The sequence below is a fragment of the Pinus tabuliformis genome, chromosome 6 (genome assembly GCF_031772625.1).
Source record: "Pinus tabuliformis cultivar Carrire ecotype Pingquan chromosome 6, CPIR1, whole genome shotgun sequence".
Classification (NCBI taxonomy): domain Eukaryota; kingdom Viridiplantae; phylum Streptophyta; class Pinopsida; order Pinales; family Pinaceae; genus Pinus; species Pinus tabuliformis.
Window position 1 is genome coordinate 1,203,859,146 of NC_142292.1, and position 14,508 is coordinate 1,203,873,653.

Genomic DNA, 14,508 nt, shown 5'->3' on the forward strand with positions numbered 1-14,508 from the left:
ATGGCATTCGTATGGCAAGAGAGAACCCACGATGACAATGATGAATAGGCATTTAACAATCTCGAGTGCAGAAGAGCCCTACGTGATTGTGGATTGCTGAAATTTTTCCTTACACCACACCTTCGAGCACAGCCTGACTTGCTTGAGCTGCTGATCCGCTCATGGAACCCGACAAAGGGGAAGTTTGTCATCTGTGGCAAGGACATTGAATTTGACATGACAGACATATATTTTTTGACTGGTTTGTCTCATCGCAGTGAGAGACCGATCTTAGAGGGTACACGGGTTGTCGGTGAGACCCTTGATATGCTGATAGCGCGGGTGTGCCCAGGGGCACGCAAATCATCCACCAGCGGGAAACTACAGATCCCAACAGTGGGGGATTTGACCCTTCACTCAGTATTGTTCATGGTTATGAGAGCAGCAGGCTCTCAAGCACAACATGAGGCAATAAAGACTCATCTTTGGCTAGCTCTTGATTGCCTCAACCCGACCATGTATAACTGGGCCGAAGCAGTGGCCGTTAACATGAAGAGGCAGCTTGCTAAGTGTTGGCAAGGGGAGAGGAAACAGTTCGGATACGGCTCCATTCTGATCTCGCTCATGCTGGAGCGAGTGCCATCCCTTCAACTATATGATATGGACCTGTATATGCCTGGTGTTATCACAAAATCACTACTGAGGGCTGCAACCAAGCAAGATTTCATGTAACTCTTTCAACCTAACTTTAGATCAAAGCTTAGCCTCTTTGATCAGAGAGGGCTCTCTCACAAACTCTTGATAAAAATCATTCACTACAACAGATGGCTAACTCTTTACTCAGTCATGAAAGCAAAAGCTGGTTGGAAACATATCAAACTGGTTCTCATTGGGCTATGGAGTCTCATATACTAAGTAAACAAGAAAAACATAGTCATCTCATGGAAGTCAAGGCTCTTTGCATTACATGTCAAACATACTCCATCAAAACCACAGCTTGCCAAACACACAGGAAGTCAGAGCATAAGATTATGAATTCTGAGTGATTGTGTTACAACAAGGCTGTAAAAGAACATAAAATATAAAACACCATCATTATATTTGAACACAATAATCCATCGAGAATCTTGAGAAGAAATCAACACTGTTTTACTATTACTGTCACAAGTCTTACAATGGCCCAAATAACTCTGTTTTTGTATAAAATGTCCAACCCTTTCTACATCCAACCTTGATCCATATATAGGCAAGCAAACTAAATCACCTCGAGCTTCCTCCTCCAGCATGAGGGGAGCCTCGAAGGTGGCTATTGACTATCCCTATCTAGTGCATAACTAACTTATTAATTACATAATGGCTAAACTGAAATTACAAATGGTTTTCATTTAATCAAAATCCACAATCTTTGCTCCTCGTAGCATGATGTTTTTCTGGCTCTTGACACATGTCCTTTCACTGCTTGGGTTAAGAGGGCTGAGCTACAGATGCAATGAATGCTGACTTTGGATGCTTGAAAGCGCTGATGGCTCATTAATTGACCAAAAGATGTGCTCCTATTTTAACGTTCTATGTCTCCCAATATTCTCCGAAAGTTCAGCAACATGTCTCAGCTCTTTTAATAACCCCAAGTATGGAATGCTGCCATGTTTTAGGTGTGCTGTAAGTGATATTAATAGACAGGTGCTTCTCTTCCTCAACTCCCGCTCACAGTATCACACTAGCTGCTCTGCACTTTAAAATCATCACCTACAGCAGTTTCGTAGCGCGCTACGAAACTGCTGTGTGATTTCAAAAACACATTCTTGTGATATGCGTAATAAATTCTACTGTACTTTTAATAGTCCCTAACAGGATCCCTGCTCCTCTCTCTGTCATGATAACGATCACCATTGGTTGATTTTGGAATAGCATCACTGCCATTCCTGTCACGAGGCAGTGTTCGACGCACAGGTGAGGCATCTCGGGTAGAAGCATGATGTGGTGCACGCTGGCCAAATTACACAGATAAAGCAGCTTTAACTGATGGTGGCCTTCGGGCAGTGTCATCTGATCCATAGTGATTAGTATCACCAGTCACTCCTACATGCCGAGTAGGAGGATTCATTCGTTCCAAATGAGCAGTAATTTGACACATGATAGGTACCGGTATGCGAGGAAAAAGTGTATCGAAATAGTACTGGCCTAGAAGTAAATCACGAACATAAACACCCATTGTGGTCATCCTTCCATTTGATCCTGGAGAAAATTCCTCCTCGTCCTTAACATAAGGCTCAACCCAACCCCATAACGTCTTAGGATCTGCAACATAACGCAGGTACAGGAAACCAATACATCTTATGTATGGAGAATCCTCGTGCTTAAGAAGCCCATGTATTTGCTTCACTGTCAACTTCATGGTAAAAAAATTTGTAGAGAAGACAAAATGCTGTAAACGGGCCCCTACAATTCCCTGTCATCCATGGTTCTACATGATCAACTTGATTATAGATCTCATCAATAACTTCATGGTAGATCTTCAGCCTGTACAGTTCCTTGAAATAATCTGAAGACAGGATGTTCATACAGAGAACCTTTTCAAGCAAAGAATCAATAGGATTTCCACATGTTTGTACTTCCATATTCTCACCCAATAAACTTCGTTGAGCACAAAGTTTGATGTCCTCCTTTGTGAATGACGAGTTATAAAAGACGAATAAAATGCAGCAAGGGATTCTTCGAATTGGCAAGGTAGAATGTAAGAGTACTGAACCTCTCTCTCCCTCGATCCTCCTAGATGATCTTTACTGTGCTCTTAGCAAGCTCAGAAAATTTTTCTGCCCACATGCTCTAATATTTCCAATTAATTTAAACACTTTAAGATGCATGTACATTGCACCGATATCATGACCAGTTCTAAGTAATATATTCTGAACAGATACTTAACTAACACAATTTTCACCAATGTCTGTATCTGTGCAGTGGTCAAGGCCAAATACAGAAACCACTTCACATAAAATTGAGGTCAGGATAGCCCACGTGATTCCACTTCCAACTATCAAGCCTGCACCAAAGTTACAGGTGCCCTGGATCTCAGATATACAAGAAACGCGAATTCAGTCCGATCGGAGGAAACATCTGGAGATTTGAGATGGCTGGGTGGGGCGAACGAAGTTGGGACCCTTACAACGAGGGTTTATATGGCCGCACATCCCCCAAATCCGTTTTTGTGAAGACAAGTTGTTTTCCCTTGTATAACAGAGTTGCAAGAACGCATCTATTTCATGATACCCTGAACCATGTCGAAAATGCTTCTGTACAGCAATATATGCTGAGTGAAACGTGTCCCAATACTCGTTCCTTCCAAAAGGTATGTAAGCTTTTAAGAGGCAAACGTTGAAGCTTAAGATTGCCAAGCTCTACAAGTGAATCGTGGAGAGCGCCGAGCAGAAATATAGATTCACCATACTATCGAACAACTGCCACCACTCGACATAACCTGCCATGTCAAGATGCCCCTTTTTTTTTAAAAAAATTCAATGCATGCATGCTCAATTTGGCGTGTGGCAACCTTTGAACATCTGGCAGCTATAAAGGCGCCACAATAACGTGAACATGATTAACTACTTCTCTGCTCTAGCGTTCAAACATTGCTGATAAATCCCCGTCATTTACATTACTAAAATGCAGATCAAAACAAGATTCATGAACCTGCTCGCACTTATTCAAGAAAGAAACAAATCCACCATTCATACTAATGACATCAACAGGTCCATTATTTAAAATACAAGCAGTCTCTGTTTCACCGAGATTTTGCATGTCATAATTAGTTTCGGGACAATCTTAAAGCCAGCAAACATTGAAGCGGCTTCAACTGCATTCCTTACATTACCTTTCTCATCATACTGCAAATAATCAAATTGAGACCTGGTGTTCCCAAATATTGGCTTGGAAAGATCCACCTCTACTTTTTTCAAAAAAATACTTCACAAATGAACTGTAGGCCATATCATAATTTCTGGGGATATCACCAAGAAATGCGATACACATATAAAGCACTTTTAGTGGTTGCACAGTCTCTAGTATTCGGTATTGTTCTTCGTATGTATGAAGGATCCTTTTGACAAGACTAAATGGCTTAGAGAGGTTATAAAGGCTATCTAGGTATCCATCTATCTTATTCTTTAGTATGCAATTCTACAGCCTCCAGGGAATGCCATTCAATCTTCCACGGATGTCATTCACTAGTGCGAAATCTCGTGCATATTCATCATTTGCAACTTCAGTGAAACCTTTCTCGGCCCTTTCCAGAGCAGGGAAAACAATCCTTTCCTCCATTTGAGCATGTTCCTGCATTAAATCCACAAGCTATGCGTAGTTTTTATCTTTTTATTTGCATGGAACTACTTCTCTTAGCAGGATCTATAACCTTAAACCCTTGCTTTCTTGGACACAGCTAATTCATCTGCAGAGGGAACGATCTTCTCCATGTAACACAAAATACTCTTATGTTGCAGAACTGTCAATGTCAGGGGTGAAGGGGTGCCCTTTCAGCCAAGATTTTGAAAATAAAACTCACTAGTAAGTTCATGACAATTTGAATAGAGCGATAAAAGGGAAAGGCCAGCATTTGTCTGCAATAACTCTGCAGATGAGAATGCACTGGACTGATTTCAATTCCTCGGAAATATTGCAATGGGACTGCTAGATAAAGAAATGGGATAAGATAGACATCTGCCATACTCAACATATCTTGACAATTATCATCGTCCTCAGAAAGATCTGTAGACTGGGACTAGGTGGCCAAGCATTAGGATTCTGCTCTACCCAAATCTTATGTTTGCAATATTATTTAATTAAGAGATTACAACTGACATCATCTAGAATGAAGCTCCTTTTTGACATTTTTGTAAAACATACTCTGTTTCCATTATTCTGCCTGTGGTGCAAAGCCCTTGAATCAAGGCATTAAGAGAAAAACTGCCTGCCACATGGCCCTCTCTTTTTTTATTAAGTGATACAGCTCCAGAGTTTTGTTGATAGCACCATTACCACATTCATAATTAATGAGCATGTAACAGGTGTAATCGCTTGGGAACTTCATTTCTTTTAACAGCAATGTTGCTTGTTGTGCCTTCCCTGTTTTGCAAAATCCATAGATCAGAGCATTGTATGCAACAACACCAGAGTTATATCCTTTAGTCAGCATTAGACCTTTAAGCACATCAACCTCATCCACAGCAGTTGTAGCCAGTGTACAATAGGCATGCTATGATTTGGGCCTCCACTGAAAACTCGAACAAATCCCCAGTTTCGTAGCACGCTACGAAACCACTCAAACAGGTAGCGCTGCGAAACTGCTAAAAATAATTCAGGCGCTGCGAAAACACCCACTCTTTAAGCCAGGCTAAAAAATTTTGGCTACAGCATTTTCAGTGATAACACCTTAGGGTGTGTGTGGTGCACTAAGAACCTGCAGCTCCAGTGCATTTTATGACAAACGCTTGACCAGCATGATGTAGGAGAAAGACTACATCTACTGAAAAATAAATGCTCAGAACTTGAGCTTATTTGCAATTTCCTATCTACCTCCCTAACAATTCAAACTTCCCTCTGCTCAATCAATATGATTTCCAATGCAGCCAATCATTTGCTTATCTGCATTTGAGCCTTTGACCGCACTAGAGCAGAGGTAAAACACTTGATGACCACCACCACTGATTTTGTCTTTTTTTTTTTAAGTATGATACACTGGAGAGTTCTTGTAATCAGCTATAGGATCCCAGAACATATGATCAGCTTGTCTTTCATTGAAACTTTCCAGCTGTGCAAACTGATCTTCAACCACAGTGTTCAGCTCCTTAAACGGAAAGAGAAAGGAAGTGGCACTCTCTCCTTGTGTTCTGTCATAGAAAGCTGCTGAAAATAATATCATGTAACCTTGAGGGCTTGAGGACTGATCCCAAACACAAGGGGATCGAGGAGGTATCCAGTAGAGTATCAGAGACTATAGTTAGATTGGCAACTAGGGTGAATAGGCTCTATTATGATGTGTTTGGAGTAAGCTGCTGCAAGGAATTACAAAATTGAGCAAGCTTTTCCTCTGCCTAGGATCATAGAAAATTTCTCCAATATTTATTCTTGACATACACACTGTTTTTTGAGTGCCTCGGTGCACCACACTATATATATATATATATATATATATATATATATATATATATATATATATATATATATATATATATATATATATATATATATATATATATATATATATATATATATATATATATATATATATATATATATATATATATATATATATATATAGATAGATATATATATGCTATCTATGGTTTATTATTGTGTCTAAATGCTTCTATACAATGTTTGATTACATGTTGTGTAAATGTCTGTCTAATACATGATTTGCTAATGCATCAGTTAATGTGTTTAACCTTCTTGGAATGTGTTGATATGTGATAAAATCAAAATTTCTTTCCAATAATTTAACACGTAAATACAACCTTAAAATCCGATGATCTCTGACGGAATAATGCCTGTTAAGTTGGTGGACAACAAGTTGAGAGTCCAGATTCACAACCAATGCACGAATATCGAGGTTAACAGCCTCGGTCAGTAATTCAATGACAACGCTATATTCAGCGACATTGTTTGTGGTACAACCCAGACAATCACCTTGAATATCTACTAACTCACCGTGAAGATCATAGATCACCCATGCCGCAGAGGAAAGGTTCCGAGTACTAAGGCAGGCACCATCAGCGAAACCAATGTAAGATGCACCAAACATTTGCACAAGCATTAAAAAGACACAATAAGCGGCAATCATGCCTACACACCAGGCCATAAATGCAAACACACACTGAAAACACACGTATGTACATGTCAAATGCACGGAATTCATGCATAATATTTCTTCAGATAAATCCCATTTCGGGGCTTATCTAGAGGATTCCCCTCATAATCGATTAGCTCATAGGCCCCCTTTTGTAAAACACGCTTCACAATGTAAGGTACATGCCACATAGGCTCAAATTTGCCTGTCCCCAGCTTATCATTCACTTGATCATAGAGCGGGACTAAGTCTCCTTCAATGAAATAACGAGGGTTGATAGCTTGGTCGAAGTGAGTTTTCACTCTCTTCTTCTATGCTTCAATGACTAAAGAAGCTAGTCGATGGGTCTCATCTAACCACTCTAGGTAAAGAAGACGTTCTTCTACCAGAGTAGTGTTTGGGAGAAACTCAATAGCTAATTTAAGAGAAGGGATCTCACATTCAATCGGAAGGGTAGCCTCCAAACCATAAACTAATTGGAATGGGGTGAATTTGGTGGCATCCTTCACTGAAGTTCGGTAGGCCCATAAGGCAGAAAACAACATCAAATTCCAGTTGGATTTGTACATGCCGATGGTGCGTTGAAGCATCATGATCAAAACTTTGTTGACAGCTTCTACTTGGCCATTGGCCTGAGCATAATATGGCATCGAACTATCATGACGCAAGCCCAGCTGGGTTGTTAACTCAGTCATCATATGATTACGGAAATGAGAATCGTGATCAATGACGATAACCTAAGGGACTCCGAATCGGGCAATTACATGATTGAATAAAAATTGAGCCACTATCTTACCTTCATTAGATAACGTAGGCATCGCCTCAGCCCATTTTGTTAAGTAATCGACGGCAACAATGATGTACCCATGCCCCACGGCCGAGTGAGGGTTACAGGTCATATAATAAATGCCCCATTTGGAAAAAGGGCCGACGGTAATGACAAGGTGTAAAGGAGCAGGAGGCACATGCATCCTTCGTTGGTAGATTTGGCACTCATGACAAGAGCGGACGGCGAGAATGCAATCCTTAAAAATAGACGGCCAAAAATAACCAGGGCGAATGATCTTTTGAGTAGTAGCATACCCGGACATATGACCACCTGTTGTGGTCACCAACAACCCCCCTCTTTGTTTGGTATTAGCAATAACATCAAGCAAAGGGGGACCCTTAACTAAAAATCCCAAAAATATTTTTATCAAAATTTTTGTATTTAACTCCCTAAAAGCTATATCGCATCACAAAGAGAGAGTGAAGTGTTTTCCTATGCGCATAAATTAAGATGCAAAGAAGCAATGCGACATTCATCGCATCGCATATTTTTGAAAGCGCCTTTAAAAGAAAATCTAAGGAATCGCCGACGGCCGATATGCGACGTCGCATATCGCAACGTCGCATAAGCAGCGCACAGTGATCAAATGAAAAATGCGATATTGCGATCTGCGATCTGCGATATTACGACCTGCGATTTTGCGATTTGCGATCTGCGATGAATGAGACTATTAATTGCTGCGATGCAAATCGCAGGAACCACTCATCGCAAAGTTTCTTCGGCGTGATCTGTAAACCCAAAATCGAGCGCTCACCTTATGGTAAATTAATGATTGCACGCCTGAGTATCCAAAGATGATCGTGTTGCGTTTTTCGAAGAGTCAAGTCATTATGAGTGTCATGATTATGCATTCATTAGAACTTAAAGCTTTCATGTCAATCTTTTCGTCAATTCTCTTTTCCTTTGCATGAACTGTAAGGCAGCAACTAATATAAATCTATATGCAGGAAACATCTAAGGAAAAGGGGAAAGCGCCAATACTTGGAGAACAGAGAGGAGATGCCTTCGCAAATGGATGCCGCATGCAGCAGAGCCGCGGATTCCAAAGTATCACTCCACAGACACTGATGAAAATAGACTATCCAAGACTCAGAGTCAAAGGCGCACAAAAGCAGCATGTTTGCAAAAGATCTTGAAGCTCAGATTGGATAAAGCAAAAAGAAAAACGCTAAAAAGGGATGATGCTTCAGAAAAGCCTGGAACAAAGAACGGAAGCAATTTTCAATACGTAAGATTGTTCAGGCAACGAAATCCCTAACTCATTGAGTCATTCGCACGGCCGGAAACCGAAATAGCAACAGCACAATCAGTTTGAAAGAAATCTGGGTTATACTAAGTATACACACAGCAAATACACCCAGCCAGAGGAAGATTTTCAAAAATATCTTCTAGTTTGTCAGAGAGAGGTGCCAGCTTTTGTTATTTCTACTTTTATCGCTTGAGCAAAGGAAAAAGACAACCAGCCGACTCTTTCCAGGCGAACCTTACATTGCTTACAGCACTAAGGAGCAGATACAGAAACGGTTAGAAATTAGATTCAATTTTTAGAAATAAATTTGTTTTAGTAAAAGGGCGGTCATTTGAAGCCGTTCCCTAAATTTGTGTAATTAAGATTAGTTAGTTAGTAGTATTTAACCCTTCTCATGGCATTTGGAGAAGGGTCCGGAAATTTGTCAAAAAACTTGTCCTCAGAACATGCACTTTTGCACCCTCGGAGGGGGTTTTTGATGAATGGATGGATCGAGGTTTATTTATGTTTGCATTTTAATGTCTGCTTCTGATGTTGCACTTCTGTACTCTTAGTAGATGTTAGAAGTAAGTAGAGATAAATCGTTATTGCTTGAAGTTTGTGAGTAAAAAATCAGTCATAAATGGTACTTTTATCTCTTGATTAATTTCTGCTCATATTCTTAGAGTGATATACAGCTGAGTTGTTTATATGTTAATGTATGAATGTGTGGGTTACCATTTGGCACTTTTGTACGGTGGAGTCATTTGTTTGTGCTTGACATATGAATAACTGATTATGCGATATGTTGTTCACAACTGTTTTGCCTAACTTCTTATGCAGAATGGTTTATCTTACTTGATTTATATTCTTATGATAGCTGAATGATCTTCATACCAGTTGTTGTATGAAATCTTTTTAGATCGCATAATGAAAGAATTTTACCCCGGGTTAGTATAGATTAGATGTGTTGTTTTTGTTAGATTACAGTAGCAGAGAGTCAGTTTAGAGTCTAGAATTAAATTAGCTTAAATTACCTTTAGATTAGCATCATCAAAATCTACACACACACACACACTTCTTTTAGATTGGGAAGCTGGTCCCATTATCCCCAGTCGGACCCGCTACACCAAATGGGCAAGGAGCCACCAACCAGGTTCCCGACCGGGTGGGTATCCCCCTTGTTGTTAACCCGATTTCGGGGCCCTCAACATATTTGGTGCTAGAAGGAGGGCCCGAACTATGAATGGAAACCAAGTCAAAATCTAAATGCCATTCTGAGAGTAAATCACCCTCATCAACTCCTCCGACTTCTCCAGTACGGTTAAACCCGGAGTTAGAAGTCGCTTGAGTATCCACCACTGCAACCTACTCTAATATATCAGACCGACTCATTATTGAACCCCCTGAAATTCAAACTTTGATTCGTAAACTCCAGGGATTCTCTATTTTTTCTCATAGGTCTGATAAATCTAACAACAACGTGACTTCGAAGTACAATCCTGCTCATCCTCTGATCAGATTGAAGAGTGAAAAATTTGGTATTCAACCAAGTGAACTCCCTCTCCCTACTAGGAAAAGAGCAAGGAAAGCACCACCAGAGTCTGACCGTGAGACTCTTTCATCTACTTCGTCCATTTCAACCCCCTCACCGCGAAGTCAACCACCCACATCCTCATCCCAAATCACTCATCCATCTTCCACAACCCTTCCTCTTCAATCATCAAAGATCATAATATCTTCGTCTTCTCAACATCAGGGATTATCTTCTGCACTTTCATTAACTAGCAGCCCAACGATGGCCCAGTCTCCATGGAACAATCCTGGGGCGGTTTTAATGCCTCCACCCCTGAGCCCAATACCGGCCCATCCTGAGAAATGGCTACCTAAGTTCAATCCAGAAACAGGCATGCTAGCTTAAGAGCATATCAATAATTTCATGCTTTCTGTTAATCTCAACGGAGTTACTAACGAAGATGCTGTCGTCCGACTTTTTCCTTACACAATGCAAGGAACAGCCGGGTCATGGTACTTTTTGTTACCTTCCGGATCCATCACAAGTTGGGACATCTTTCAAAGTCAATTCCTCACCAAGTTTGGCGATGACAGATCAACAGCGACATTGATCAATGACCTATATAATCTTAAAGCTGAGGCTAGAGAACCCATTAAATATTTCAATTTACGGTTCAATAAGATCCTCAACAGAATTCCCGCTGCTTCTCAACCCAGCGAGGAAATAAGATGTGAATGGTACATCACAGCCTTACCATCAAACTTGGCTATCTTCGTAGATAGGGCAAACAAGACGACCTTAGTTGAAAACTTAACTGAGGCATTAGCAGTAGAAAAACGCGTAGTTTCCCTAGAAAAGAGATCTGCAATAGAAGAACACAAATCTAAGAAAATCTCTTTCAAAGAAGACACCAAGAAGAAGCAAACGAAAGATCCTTTCGATATGGAAGGATTACAAAAGGTGTTAAAGGCCATGTCCAATGAGATGATTGACATAAGAAAACAAGTAGCAGAAACTTCTTCAAAAAAGCCCTACAGATCTTTTAAAAGAAATCCTCCCATGGAGGTGAAACCACCCAATGCTGTCTCAAACGTCGAATCTGAAGAAGAAGAAGAAGAAGAGAATACCACTGAAGGGTAGACCGATGATGAAGAAGTTGTGGAACTACAAGGAATGTGGGATTTCATCCTCCCACAAGAAGAAGATCAAGAAGAATTTCCGGTTAGCACACGAAGAAAAAATCAACTTGATCCTCCCCAAACTACCCCTAAACAGAAGGGCGCAAGCCCTGCAACAAAAGATAAGGTCGCATCAAAGAAAACAACTGCTAGAACGACCCAGTTTAGCCCAGTCCAATCAGATCAAGCACCTCCATCAAGAACACTGATAGTGTCGGATGAAATGGAGTATAACATTATCGATGACATGAAAAAGACTAGGGCTAATATCACTCTTTACGAATTGAGCAAATTGAAACATCAACAGAAAATAATGATGAAAGAATTACATGCCGTGCCTACTACATCTCTACCTACAGCTGTAGCTTCCCACAACATGGGAAGACCTCCAACCAACAAGATCAATAAGATTGATCCGAATGACATTGCCTTGATTGGAGGAAGGTCAAGATCACGTACTCCTCCTTTTCTTCTCACTTATGAAATTTTCAATAAAAACGTGCACAATTGCTTGGTTGATTCTGGTGCTTCAACGAATATTCTACCCAGATCAATATGTGCCAAATTGAATGTTCAGCCTCAGAAATCCGCAGTGCGCATAGTTCAACTTGATCGATCTCAAGTCGAAGTGATTGGTGAACTTAACCAGGTGAAAATAAGATTGTCGTCTAACCCGAAAGTATGTCAGGTTATCGACATTCTAGTAGCTGATATCCCTGAATTCTATGGTTTAATTCTTAGCAGGGATTGGTCTGAGAAACTCCACGGATATTTCTCAACCGACTGGTCGCACATGTGGTTACCCTACAACGGTAAACCCAATCAAATAAAGGTTGAACGAGAGTTGCACCAAAAGTACATAGTGACAGAATTGGAAGGAGAGAACGAAGCAATAGCATACAAAAACAGTATCATAGGCAATTACTCGGTAGATTCTTTCCTCGGCAATTTCAATGCTCACACCTCACCTTACTTAGAAAATTCAGTTGTGTCCCAAGTTGAAAATTTTTCCCAAACTGATGATTCAAAGTGTTTTAATTTTTTAGATAATTCTGTAAATACATCTTTATTTTGGAAATTATATTTTGATGGCTCTAAATCTAACGAGGGAGCAGGAGCAGGATGCGTTCTGATTAACCCAGATGGGAACAAGGCCATGCTTACATGCAGACTTGAGTTCGATTGCACAAACAATACAGTGGAATACGAAGCCTTTGTGCAAGGCCTATACAAAGCAATTGGGATGAATGTTAAGTATCTTCAAGTCTTTGGAGATTCTGAAATTGTCGTCAAACAGGTACGTAACACCATACATTGCCTGTCAATTCATTTAAAGCACTATCAATCTTTAGTACAAGATCTGACTTCACATTTCATAGCATTCAATATTTCGTCAATCCCAAGACTCCAGAATGCGAGCACAGACCTGTTAGCTAACGTAGCCTCTAGACTTATTCCCTCCGAAGATTTTAGTCCCGATAGGTTTTCAATAGAATTAGTCTTTAGACCATCCATCCCTGACAACATCACCAACTGGAGAGTATTCAATGACGATCCAGACATTGTAAATTTCCTCACTTCTGAAGGATCCTACTCAAATCAAATAATTGACGAAGACCATCATGATCACCAAATTCAACAAAATAGCACTGATAATGCTATACCTAAATCGGTGGTTAAGTTAGAAGATTTATATGATTTGAAAAGTCGGTTTAAAAGGTCTGCCAATTCTAAACTCTATAGTTCAACTCTGAACTATGAATTAGTGAACCTAGGAACCGATCAGAAGCCGCAAAACGTTAATCTGGGCCACGGCCTAGCCCCTGAAGAAAAATCAGCATATATCCATCTTCTGAGACAATACAAAAACGTTTTTGCATGGAATTACGATGAGCTGAAAACATACAACACTTCTATCATTCAACACACTATCCCTATGATTGACAATGAAAAACCTGTCCAGCAGAAGCTCAGAAAAATCCACCCCAACTTATAAAATCAGATAAAGACTGAGCTAAATAAATTGTTGTGAGCCAAAATAATTTTCCCCGTCAGACACTCCAAATGGGTATCCAATATGGTACCCGTTAGAAAGAAAAACGGAGATATTAGAATCTGTATTGATTTCCAAAACCTCAACAAAGCCTGTCAGAAAGATAATTTTCCCCTCCCACCTATGGAGCAAATACTATAGGCAGTAGCAGGCTTAGAATTAATGTCTTTCCTGGATGGATTTTCAGGATACAATCAAATGCTGGTACATCCCGATGATCAGTTGAAAACCACATTCCGAACCAAATGGGGCACATACGCATATCGGAAGATGCCATTTGGTCTTATCAATGTCGGCGCTACCTTTCAGAGAGCCATGGACATCGCGTTTAAAGGTTTAGTCAATAAATCGGTAGTGATTTACCTGGATGATATAACAGTGTACTCCAAGAAGCGAAGCGACCATCTCAAAGATTTGAAACAAATCTTTCAAAGATGCTTAAGGTATGGAATTTCACTTAACCCAAAGAAATCTTTTTTCGCATTAAGTGAAGGGAAATTGCTTGGATTCATAGTGTCAAAATCTGGTATTCACATTGAACCTAACAGAATCAAAGAAATTTCCGAAATATCCATACCCCATAACAAAAAGGCCATGCAATCTTTCCTTGGACAGATCAATTTTGTAAAAAGGTTTGTCCCGGATTTTTCACGTATTATTTCTCCTTTACAAAACATGATAAAAAATAATTAAAATTTTAAATGGGGTCAAGATGAGCACGAAGCATTCAACTTGATCAAACAAGCTATCATCAATGCTCCATCTTTACCTACCCCAAATTTTTCCGAATCTTTCATCTTATACACTTTTGCCTCAGAGAAATCTTATGCCGCGATTTTAACTAAAGTAAATCAAGAGAAGGCGGAAGCTCCAATCGCATTCTTTAG

The 14,508-nt window shown here is 40.0% G+C and overlaps 1 pseudogene; it reads right to left on the bottom strand.

The window, feature by feature from the left end:
- Positions 1-1,813: 1,813 nt before the first annotated feature.
- LOC149263046 (pre-mRNA splicing factor SR-like 1 pseudogene) lies at positions 1,814-2,597 on the bottom strand (annotated as a pseudogene).
- Between the last annotated feature and the right edge of the window lie 11,911 nt (positions 2,598-14,508).